Genomic DNA, 13,369 nt, shown 5'->3' with positions numbered 1-13,369 from the left:
CGTGTTCTCTGTCACCAGAGTACGTGTCCCTATCCATCACAGAGACTGGTCCGACATTCCTCCTGTTAAACCGAAGCATTTGGAGTGGAAGGGTCATTCGCTTGACGAATGTTTTTCTCAAGTTGTGTCCTAAAAAAGACGTGGGGATGTTTTTATTGCCTAAAATACTGCCAAAAAAGCAAGGTCTTATGTATTGGGTTCGTTTAATGAACCTTGGTTTTTCCAAATATAATTTGTTCCACACCATTGGAGACAGAGGTTTTCGTGAAGCAAAAGCAGAAACTGAAAATGACATAAACCCCAAAAGACATAAATCCAGACCAATATGTAATGGTACTGAGGATGACAAAACTAGATTTCACCAAGGTGAGTGTTTGTTAGAGGTTTTGCAGATCTTCAGAGACTGATAGCGATCAGACTGCTGGAGAAGTGGACAGCAGATTCCCACCACGACTGGCATTAATTGAAAGACTGTCCTTCAGTGGTGGAATTAAAGCACATTAGAACATCTTAAAATGCATTCAGTGGTTCCATTTTGCAAAAAGAAATGACATATTATCCCATAGTGTAGTACAGTGTTAGTGTTTCGGCGATACAGCCGAGGCGCTTGCTTTCATGTTGAACTTGAAAGGAGTGACGGGGCGGATTGGAGGGTGCTGCAATTTGCTGTGGAGGACAGTGTCTTTGAAAATTGGAAAACAGCTAAGAGACAGTGGTGATTCTGAAATGATGGTGGCAATATTACTGAAATTGAAAATAGTGTTGTTTCTGCGCGCTTCATGTTTAATTCATCAGATCTGAATATGTTGGGCCTTTTGAGGATTTAGTCTGTTTGGTGGTCATGCTCATGATCCTCATCTGTGTGAATATTCAACTGATTAACATGGAAAGCATGAGAGCTGTTTTTCTCACAGAGTTACAAATTATCTTTTTTCCATTTACCCAAGACAAGATCCCACCATCCATTTTCCTTCCTATTACCCTAAATCAATTCAGCCGAGATTCAAACCAGCAACCTCCCGACTCATAACCAATTCTCCAACCGCTCAGCCATCTGACTACTTTTTTAAAATTATGTTTTTAGTCTACGTGGTGTTTTGTTTGAACCCTGTCAGGCCGGGCATGTGGCTCTTCTGTCGTAGAGGCTAGGATGAAGTGTTTCTGGCTTCTGTTGTCGAGGCTAGGATTAAGTGTTTCTGGCATCTGGAGCTGCCGCTCCTCGGAAACGTAATGAACGCAAGTTGAAACACTCCTCTTAAGTTGCTCAGTTTTCTGTGTTGAGATTTCCCAAACTCAGCAGGGAAAGGCTCTACTTCTGCTTGCAGTTGGTACATAGATCAATTCCGTTTTTTTTTTCCCACACAGTGTCCGAGGCATTGCATGACATTTTTGGTTGGATCTTGGGTGGACCCTGGTGGTTTGAGCAAGGAATAAGTCAATACGTGAAAAATCATCACTCTGGCAAGATATTATACTGTATAGGGGTGTATCGTTTTTTTGTTGTTGTCTTTTTGCCTCTATTTTATATTTACATTTAGTCATTTATCAGACGCTCTTATCCAGAGCGACTTACAGTAAGTACAGGGACATTCCCCTGAGGCAAGTAGGGTGAAGTGCCTTGCCCAAGGACACAACATAATTTGGCACGGCCGGGAATCGAACTGGCAACCTTCAGATTACTAGCCCGATTCCCTAATTTTACATAAATAATTTGTAACAATGTGTATTTTGAGTTTAATTTGTGTGCCAATGTAAACTTCTCCAGTGCTTGGATTCTTAGGCAGTGTTACTTCACTGTACAAAGCTCAATGTATAGAGATCCCTGTTTGCAATCCCAGTGTGTTGGAACCATTATACCCAATTATTCATTGCATGATTATGGGGACGATTAATAATATTTCTGTAATAATATGTGGACTTGGGGCTCACCATTGCTAAATTTGTTTTTATCTTAGGGTGCGCTACAAAGGCACGTCTAGCTAGGAACTTCCCTAACCAACCCTCAATAGATATAACTCACCCATCCAACTTCCATACACACAGACACTTCACTTTGTCTCTCTCTGTGTTTATCTTTCTCTTATTAGGCCTCCCCCCACTCATTGCATACCCCCACTCTCTCTGTCTCTCTTTATGTCTGTCTTTGTCTTTCTTTCTTTGTCAATGTGTCTTGTCTCTCACGTTGGCTAGTCTCTCCCACGCCTATTCCTGCTACAGGCCCTGCATTGAATAAGGAGAGGGGCTTGTTTCGTAACACCCAAACTTCCCTGGGAGAGGGAGTTTATATAGGCTGCTTAGCCACTCTCTTGTCTTGCATGTGTGTGTGTGTGTGTGTGTGTGTGTGTGTGTGTGTGTGTGTGTGTGTGTGTGCGCGTGTGTGTGTGTAGTGGGAGTGAGCGTGGAGCAGGAGATGAAAGGGGAGGGGGTGGTTGTCTGCCGGGCCTGTAGAAGATCCTCTTCTTTCAGCTCAGATAGGTGGATGGCATGAATGACTCACAGTCACAGACAGCTTTACTTGGTTCTTTATTGTAATATACAGTACTGTATTGGCGTTTCCCTTTTTTACATGTTGACATTTTGTATGACATACTGTTGAGGTGCATAAAGGAGTATACAGCAGACTAGATCAAGCAGTTTACTTTATTTGTCATTCCAATATCTGCTAAGTACAGTCATGGTATTGATTCTAAGGTGTAGCTTAACCTGTCGGAGTACTGGAGTTGTAGTGTAGATGTGAGTGTATTTGTGTAAGTATGTGTGTGAGAGTGTGCACTTATGTGTGTACGTGTGTGTCTCTGGCTGTTCCATAACTTCTTCCAGCCTCCTCCTTACACAGAGACACAATAGTTGGACTGTAAATCATCAGTGCCATAGCTGGGGGTGAATACATTCCAGACACGTTCTCCATCATCTCCTTAATGACTGCAGCTACTGCAGGCCACGGTATCAAATATAGATCGGGAGGCACCACAGAAATTGGATAGATTGGCACCGCACTGATCAGTAATAATGTGTTGCAATGTAATGCAATTTGTGCTGCGGTGGATTTCTCTCTTTGTGATTTTTGAAGAACATCATGTAACAAGAGTGATAGAAGGAAACTAACAAGTTATTGATATTTTATTACTGTAAGTTTATATAAGTTATTTTTGAATCCTCCATTATATTCCAGCCATTCGACTGCAGTATATTAAAGAGTAGTTTCATGAACAGCCAAGTTCTATATTGTGATTTCCAAACATGGGTTTGTACAACAACGGGCTATATACTTTGTTATGAAACAGGCTTGCCCAGCATTTGAATGAATGTAACAGACTTTTTCAAATGAATCCTCCCAGGTCTGCATAGCATCAACAGTAACATGAGACCCCCTTCTTTACCTAATTTTAATGTTTCCATTGGTACAGTAATGACATTCAAGGCAATGTTGTCCATGGCTGTCCCCGTCTTCCAGTCCCATCTGGCTCTCAAATGAGCTTCACAGAAACACTTCATCCTAGCCTCTACAACAGAAGAGCCTCATGCCCGGCCTTACAGGGTTCAAACAAAACAGCATGAAGACTAAAAAACATAAACTAAACAAAGTAGTCAGATGGCTGAGCGGTAAGAGAATTGGCTATTAATTTGAAGGTTGCCGGTTTGATTCTTGGGCCGAGACAATTGATGTTGTGTCTAAAGTATTTTAGGGATGATGATGATGTTAAGGAGTGCTGTGAGTTAACAGGAGTGCTGTGAGTTAACAGGAGTGCTGTGAGTTAACAGGAGTGCTGTGAGTTAACAGGAGTGCTGTGAGTTAACAGGGGTGCTGTGAGTTAACAGGGGTGCTGTGAGTTAACAGGAGTGCTGTGAGTTAACAGGAGTGCTGTGAGTTAACAGGAGTGCTGTGAGTTAACAGGGGTGCTGTGAGTTAACAGGAGTGCTGTGAGTTAACAGGGGTGCTGTGAGTTAACAGGAGTGCTGTGAGTTAACAGGAGTGCTGTGAGTTAACAGGGGTGCTGTGACTGCTGTGTATGGTGATATTATTAACATGGCAGGGTGCTCTCATGCAATATGAACAGAAAACCTTGGGTGAAGAAGAGAAAAACATGACGTTTATGATGCTTTGACAAAACCTTATATAAGGTTCTCACTGAACAGATTGAGGTGGCTACAGCAAATTCATTCCATGACAAACATTACCCGCAAGCTCTTGTAAACATTGCATTAAGTGTTGTCTAATGAAATAATTACGTTTTTGACAGTTCAGATAACTTTGTATTGGATTGCATAATGGAGGTTGTAGCTTGAAGATAAGCTTACAACAATATCCAATGAATAAACCATGGCACAATATAACGTTTACAGTTTGTTTGAGTGAACGTTAATCAGTTTGTCACAGTTATGCCTCCCAAGATACCAGGCTGTGATGATGACATTGTCCTGTCCTTGGATTTCAGTGACGCTGGGGAACCACAGGTCTCCATGGCAACAAGCTTAATACGTCACTGCTCTCCAGCTGCTCTCGTCAGACTGCTATAAGCCCAGACTCTGCGGACGCCCAGCGGTGACATGCTGCTCACACAAGACCGTGCATGCCAAGCACCCCGCCATCCTAATATGGCCTAATCTGGCAGCCTCTTTCAGCCACACACTGAGGCATATTGGCCCTCCTGATGTTGACGACTGCACCTCACAACTCTGTAGTCATAGCCTACTCACCCACTCAAATAATACATGTGCTTAGCACATGTTCCCCATGACCCATCAACAGCATTTGAGCAGCGAAACCGTCATCTGTGCCGAGAGTCTGGTGCTCCAGTTTATCTACTTGGATCTTTCCTCGGGGAAGGTTAGCCCCTAAATGAACAACTTCCTAAATGGGGTTAATGTTCTGTCGTAGCCCAATTTCCAGTGGGTTGCCTCCCCACAGAGGGGACTTGATGGATGTCTGTGTGAGAGAGGTTCTATTAGGGTGTGGTGGTGTTATTCTCCCGTACAGACAGAGATTGTCTGGCTGTCTGGAACCTCAGATTTGAAGACTGTGTATTGCACCCACCGGGGCTGGTTGCTCGTTCAAGATCAAGCAAGGTTGAGAACTTCCTCTTTGTCTCACGCCCTCTGCTCTTGCCAATCATCCTTCTGACAGTACACTTCCTCCCCAAAGGGCTCCTCATGCATCCCTCCTCTGTGGAGGTCGTTGCGACCTTGCTGCCTGACTGGACACTGTCCTCACCACGCCTTCTCTGCTCATGAACCATTCATGTGCACAGAGTGTTCTGCGTCCAGCTGCTGCAGGCTCCGGGAGGAGACCCAAGCCAGGTGAGCTGTGTCGGATGGAGCCTCACCTCAGCCTTGGGACCTCAGACAACCCCTATTAGTGTGAGTGTGTGGGGCTCTGATGACAGGAAAGATCTCTTACGTCTCGTTCATCCACAGCTTATGTAACCCAGGTTCTGATGTTTTAGCAAAAAAAATCCCCACAAAAACCTGGGGTGTCAGCATGTGTGGTTGCAGCGAGGGGGAATTATGGGGGGGAAATTAAAAATGTATAAAAATGGCCTGATAGAGGAGAATAAAGCAGCACAAAGAGAATGTGGAGGGCTGTGTCATGCAGGCCTATGTCAGCCCTCGCCCCTGTCTCCATGGTTAGAGTGTCAAGCAAACCAAGAGAGAGACATTTACATTTAGCAGACACTCTTATCCAGAGCAACTTACAGTAAGTACAGGGACATTCTCCTAAAGGCAAGTAGGGTGATGTGCCTTGCCCTAGGACACAATGACATGTGTGCACCAGCCAGGAATTGAACTGGCAACCTTCAGATTACTAGCCCCATGCTCTACCTGCTCAGCCACCTGACTCCCAGACAGATAAAGATATAGCCAAACCGGATATAAATATCCACCATTAATAACCCACACACGTCCTGCGTCAGTGTCTAAAGTCTAAAGCTCCTCAGTCATCCTCTAAAATCAATCCATCACCCAGTCATCAATCACAGATGGGACTGCTTCATTGAAGCATAGATGGACCTTAGTAGAGTTAGTCTGGGGATAAGCCTATTACTGTTCTATATTCTGGTTGTACTGGGGAGGAAATGGATAGATGTGTTAATTATGGACTGCACCTCCAGGTGAACACAGCTCATCTGTAATGAGGAGAGGGTAACATGTCTTATCTGTGTAGATATCATCCACTGCTGTAATGAAGCATAACCCAGCAATTAAATAACTAGAACGTTCTCTTCAGGCCTACCTGTAAGGAAGGCTGTGGTGAGACTCTGTTGGAGACCTGATGAAAACCTTGTGGTTGCACAACTGTCAATGGCATGCAAAGAATTGTTCCTGAAAGCAATAGAAGGTCTTGTCTTTGGTTACAAAATGCAAAATACCTCGCAAAATGTACATGTGCGTACTGTGTCTCCTACTTGAATGTACTGTTTGACTCACAATGTCACACATCAGGGACCGCAGTCTAGTTTTGTCTGAATGATGTGAAATATGTATCATAGCGTTTAAATTCCTGGCACATTTGGATTTTCTGGGTATCTTCAGTGTGAATTTTCTGTCTCCGTGTGAACATACAGAAATTATTGAACATGGCTTACAATAAGTGAGGCGAGCACACACGCTGAGGTCAGTGTCTCATGCCAAACGCTAGAGTAAGCTGACCATGCAAAATGGCAACACCCCCCTCCAGATTCCCTACACCTCCAAATGTGCCTGACAGATGGAAAATTGATTTGTTCTCGTATGGAGTCTGACTACCATGAAAGTGCTTATGGGAGAAATCTGGCTCCTGTCTAAGGAGACTGCTTAGGTGAGCATGATTGGTCCCTGACAGTCCCTTCATCTGACATCTGAGCTCATCAGTAAAGCACCTTCAAACCTCATTACTTACTGGATGAGGACAAACTCTGTAGGTTCCCCATGTCACAGCCTGGCCAAAGACATAAGAAGAAAAAGAAGTAGAAGAAGAAGACAGAAAACCATACAGATTCATGGTTTGTTGAATTGGCAAGCTCTTTGTCTGGCGGACTGTGACAATCATAATAATTTTGGCTTGTGAAGTTTGTTATAAAATGATATATGAGATGTTCTTCTAGCTATGTGTTTTTAGGTGAAACATTTTCATTTTGACAGGACTTTCATTGTTATTTGTACTTTGCCTCATAATGTGCTTCATGTTCTTGATTCTTAAGTGGGGGGGTTTACACTGACTCGTTATTTTGTATAACACTAGTTCTGTATTATGCCGAAATAACTACACATTTGTAACATGGCATGGATATAATATGGCCTAGCTACAGTACTACCCAACTCTCTTCTCCTCTCCTTTCCTCTCCTCAATCCTCCTTCTGTCCACTGACTGCAGTCTTAGAGGTATTGGAGTTGTTAATTGAAAGGTGTTCTAAGTGTCTGTCGTTAATGGAGTGCCTGCTCACAGTGATTGCACTTCCCTTTAGTTGGTGACGTGAGCCTAGCTACTCGTCTTCCATTATCCACAAGGGATTTTATTGAAAACAGCATGGGGAATCAGATGCCTTGAAACTATTGCCTTTAACTTTGCAGTGACATATTAGATATTAACTTGTCAGATAGATATGAGAGACTATGACAAGATGTGTCAGGAAAGAATCCCCTCACAAATGAATTCAGTTCTGGAACCGTCCCATTTTCCTTCTGGAAAAATAAATTGGGTTTTGTGCCTGTTTTACCTGTCTGTCATTTCTGTTGAGGTCTACTGGGACTATAGCATTCGCGTTTGGAATTTCGGTGGAGTTTTAACTGCCACAATTTGGCTTTGCTCTTGAGTGTGTGTGTGTGTGTGTGTGGGGGGTGGGGGTCTGTGCCTGTACAGAAACATCCAATTCACATTGCTATGGCAGGGAAACAGCTGGGCAGTGCCCTGTTCCTGAAGCCAGCTGGCAGAATACTTGGGTGAAGCTGGTTCTTCGGATTCAATTCCAGTTGAATTAATCCATTTCAGACCAATATGTAATGTACAATCAAACAGAGACAGAGACAGAAGGACCTCCTGATGTAATTACTATGTCTAGATTACTACCTCTCTAAACATATAAAAGTATATATTCTGTATGGCCAACATTTTTTCAGAAAATGTTTTCAGAATATGACACTTCAATTATGTTGAAATTTGATAGATGATATTGTGTATATTATATTTTGTGTTAATTATTTTATTAAGGTGTGAATTTCCTTTAGGATTAATGAGGTGAATTGAACTGAATTGAATTGAGGACACTAAAACTAAAATAAAATGCATAGTATAAAATGTAATAACGTTTTTATGGATTTTAGTTTGCCTTAAAAAACAGACAAATGTTCATTTTATTGTGGCTTGGATATTGTTTTAACTTGTTGAAGGTGTTCTAGGTTGTCCTTTGGGGAATGTAGCGGAACACTACGGCTCAACCAAACGTCTCTTAAACGTCTCTTAATTATTTCCAAAACTGCCTCTCGTTGACTGGAGCCCAGGCTGTATGACAGATAAACAATAGAAAGGTACTCCAGCATAATTACTTGCTAGCATACCAGAATATATTAATTCATACTTATCAGGTTTTGGGACCTTAGCTGACAAGTTATAACACCTATCTCTGATGATGGATACTTTATGGAAATGCTTTGTTCAAAGGGGAACTTGCTGTGGCTTTGAGCTCCAGATGGAGTTGCCTTTATTTTTGAACTGCTCATTTAAAAACACAATTTATCTCTCAATGGTGACAGAAGAGCACCATTGTGAGGCAAGATCATTTTGTGCCGCTAATCTAAGAGCATGTCTTCCTCCCGTGTGTCACTCTTCATTATGGGCTGCGGAGTGGAGTATGCGCAGATAAATCTCTGTGGGCCTGCCAGCTCCGCTCTCATTATTAAACGTCTCAGGCACAGAGGCAGGTCCATTCCTGTTATCCTCATACACCACCAGCACTGGCCAGGACCACTGAAGAGTGTGATAATGGACACTGAGACATGATGTCAACCAACTGGGACCCAATCATCCCTCTCCTTTACCTTGTTTTCAGAGGCTTGCGTCAGTGCATGTTTGGTTTTTATTTTTGCTGTATACCAAGGGATGTGGGGGTTCGGATTTCAACCAATGTTGAAATCTGGCATTTCATGCTGTTTTTTTTATGAATTTTGTTGAATTATATAGAAAATCTGAGGCAGAGTTTAGTTACTTGTAGGCAGACTAACTTAATTTCAACTTTATTCCTGAATAAGTTGGGTGAGCACGTAATTTAAAATTGAAACATCTCAAACCAAGTCACTAATGTTATTTAACATGTTGGATATATTGACAAAATTCGACTTGACTTTTATCTTGTAAGACGACATGATTTGGAGGAAGCCTTGTCATCAAAGATATGCAGTAAGCTATGGATGAAATGTGACAGTGTTGGAAGAAGCCCGGAGCTGGAAGGAGATAGAGAAAAATCAACTCTGGTCCAACAAATGAGAAAGAACAAAATGGACTCACTTTCTTTGACTACAGCACAGTGTGGCAGTGTATGTTACAGTGATAGAACCCTGCTCTCCCAAGCATGTCAAGTACATGCCACCCTCTTCCTGAATTTCAAAAGGAAACTGGGCGCTCACTGCGCACGGCTCTTTGCTAGGTGAAGTTATTCCCAGGCTTCAGAACGTAAGAGGGGAGACAGTGCCCCTTTCTCGCTTGATCGCGTCTTTGGCTTTTTTCTGTTTACCCACAAACTGGCAGAGTCCCCCACCCCCACCACCCAGATTAAATAAAGCGCCTTTTCAAGCAGGTCCCTGTTTGGAGCGTGCCAAGCAGAAGCAATACGTCTCCCCTCTTGGCAGCTCCTTGAGCACTGACCCTGTCCTCGAACAGGTTCTGCCTCTTTCCCCTGCTTTGATTCCCTGGAGACGACAAGGCAAGGTTTTGGTCATCCTGTCATACCCTCGCCACATTCTCTCCCTTCGACCTCAACATTGACTTGTTCTCCTGTCGTACTGTAAGCACAGAGACAAATGAGAGTGCTGGAGTGTTAAATGGAATGTTGTTTCTGTACGTAAGAAGGCACACCAAGGATATCAGGAAATAATACACAACGTGTCTTAAAATAAACCAGACGATACAACTCCAGAAGCCTGGTTGGAAAAAGGTTTTATGTTCAGAGCAGTGCCCCTCGGCATACTTCTGAAATGAGGGCAAGAAGATTTGGATGCCCACAAACAGCTCAACAAAATGCAAGGGAGAATAAAAGTGCTTTGATAATGTGTTTGTCTTCTGGGCACAAAGACCTGTGCTTATCTGGGGCTCCATATAGGCACAGCAGGTGTTTGATGTTGAGGATCACGTGCCATGGTAACATAATCTTACCGTAAATCACATAGGCCTACCGGTATTCTTGATCATATTATTCATTTTATTGTATATTTTATTTTAATTGTATTCCACTTAGTATTGCTAGTTTATGTATCCTTAGTATAGTTAGACCATGTATTTAAATTTGTACATATTTCATGTACGTTTGTTTCGTTTATTCCTTGTTTGTTTGCAAAGTAGCATTCCCGATCTGAGGAATCTGGGGAAACGCAATCTGTAGAACACAGTGAGCATGCAGGAAAGACCGCCAGCCTACTGGAACAATCCTCCTCAAACCTGACCTAGATCAAGTTAGTTTCATGTTGGATGTTCGCCATTCGGCTTTTCTGATCAACCTCAGGTTTGTAGTGCTTCCAGATACTACACTATCCTACTTTTCAAAGACTGGGTGCTTTGCTAGCCTCAAAAAAGACTATGTTCCATATGCAGTGTTAAAGGTCTTGTGTGGGTGGTTATTATTATTCCAGTCAGCACGGAAGTCATATGGGTGAGTTTGCCAGCAGTTTCACAGACAATAGACAGTACTAAATCGTGGCTAGTGTATGTTTCCTTGGCTTTCTTTTGGTACTCGAGGATGAAGTTACGCATGGTTAAAATTTGAGGTAAAGAATGAACATGCGCATTTGGTTCACTGAGATCCGCTGATGAGAAAAAATCTCTGAGACACATATTGTTTTTGAAGGCATCAAGGAAACAACAGGTCACACTATCACATCACACTACTAAGTACATATAACAAATGGTCAAGTCATATTCTGGAAGGAATGTGCCTTACTCTCCTGTCTAGGTTGTCACCATGGCTTTAGACAAACCATTAGCGTTACACTGACAGAATCTCCTAAGTGAAATTCTTAGACTTTCATCTGTAAAAGACTAAAGAAGACTGTCTACAGATAAAAGTAATGATTGATTAAACAACGCTACCACACTTTTGAATGGTTGTGGGTCATGCAGAGTGGTGCGTAGGCTTTAGTTCATCTGGGTTATTAGTCTTTTTTACTTCATGGAGATACACACAGGGCAGCAATCTTCCTTAGACTCTTGCTATTCACACCCACACAAGTGGTTGATATTAACCGCAAGGCAATTGGCTCAGTTGTGCCCAAACTCACTGTTCATAAAAGCCACACATCCATTTTCTACCATTGTAATGTCTGTCTTTATATTACAAATCACACATTTACATAAGTTCATGTTGAGGCAAAACGGTTCTCAATATACATAACCTAATCTGTGTATGAATCTGTATATGAATTGGACTTTTGAAGCAAATTTATTGAAGTGATAGAAGAGTAGAAAACAGATGCCCTTTGCTCAAGCTTGTGTGTACTTCCTGAAGGTACAAGGTAATTTTTCTCAGGTTTCCCCACCTATTACAATTCCATGTACAGCACCCTGTAATAGATTGGTGCAAGAGTGTAAATTGTTTCACTGCTGCTCTGGCTCAGTTTCCCCACAATGAATGTTTTGGCAGCGTCCCCGAGTATTAGACAATGCATTGACATTCACACTGTCCACAGAAAGATGGGACAAGATCAGCTGTAGATACAACTGAACAGCATACGTCCTTGTACTACCGATATTGCTGAAGATACAGTATGTTATTTTGTAGAGGGAATTTTCCCCCAAAATAATTACAGCCTGTGCAGAAAAAAAAGAGTTGATGTTTCTCTTTGTTCCTCAGAGAGTGTTTGATTGTTGGATCTGGGGCCGGTGGTTTGGCTCTCATGTCCTTCTGGCTCCTTGTCAGGTTGCAAGCACAGCAGATGCGGGGGCACTCTCCATCATGGGCTGTGATCAGTAACATGTTTGACCTGCTGACTGCTCTGTCAGGGCAATGTTATTGACTGCTGGCTCTTTTTTTTTACAGAGGAAGGACCTCTACTGTGTCAGACAGCCTCTAGTTGCAGTGCTCTCAGATGTACAGCCGTGGCCAAAAGTATTGGGAGCGACTTATATTTTGTGTTTGCAAAGCTTGCTGGGCCTTGGCTTAAAATGACGGCTAACATAATTTCACTAAGTCATATCATCAACTCAGGGGAAAGTGTGAACTAGTTCTAGCCAGGTGAAATCACTCTATCATTCTGATTGGATTTTAAGAGCAGATTGACTGTTTTAAAAGAAGGGACCATTTGCATATATTGAACATTTTTGCTCCAAAAAAGCTTTTAAAAATGTGAAATGTGCCTTATTGTATTCCAGTATTCTATAGAAACATGTGAAAACATTTTCCTCAAATACTGAACCAGCAAACTTTGCAAAACACATTTGTCATTGCCAAAATGCATGGCCACGACTGTAGATTAACCAGGTGCTGCTGTAGAGGCACAGTGAATAGATTATGTACTAATTATGAGAAGTGGGGGAAACTAATTATGGAATTAACTACAATGCAGTGAAATAAAATTCCTGATGGATTGACAGGCAAGTCGGACAGAACTGCTAACTGCATTTTGTTTATCAAGTGTCACGCTTAACGGTATGTTTGAAAGCCTCAGCATTGATTGAAGAAGAGGTAGTCACTCAGCTTTGTAATAGCTTCTTTTTGAAATGATCCCTGAGTTAATCTTTTAAATGGACTGTCATTACACTGCCTAACGCGGAGTGTAATTGTTTTTTAAAGTGCCCCTTGGGCATTTTGCTCCCGTTAGCCTCACTGCATTGTTAGGGCAGCCGCTCATTTTTGCCACAAAAATAATCGAATTACTTTTAAGACTGGATATTGTGAGGTAATTGTACCAATGGGATCTCAACTAGTTTACTATATGACTACTTCTAGAAAGACATGATAGGCTGTAGAATGTCAGAGAATTTACTTCACAGACATGATGTCACGTCTAAAAATATTTTAAGACAACTTGACTTTTATTTAATCTTTTCGAGTTATACAAATTTTTTGGGGCTATATGCTGAATGACCTGAGAAACACCTTTGCAATATACAGTATATACATAATATATTCAAGGTTGCCAAGGTATCCAGAGGCTCAGGCTACAGGACACAATTTCACTCTGTGGCTTA

Source organism: Hypomesus nipponensis, chromosome 19, assembly GCF_054491055.1.
Source record: "Hypomesus nipponensis isolate SF chromosome 19, ASM5449105v1, whole genome shotgun sequence".
In the NCBI taxonomy this organism is placed as follows: Eukaryota; Metazoa; Chordata; class Actinopteri; order Osmeriformes; family Osmeridae; genus Hypomesus; species Hypomesus nipponensis.
Note: the sequence above shows the minus strand (reverse complement) of the source record.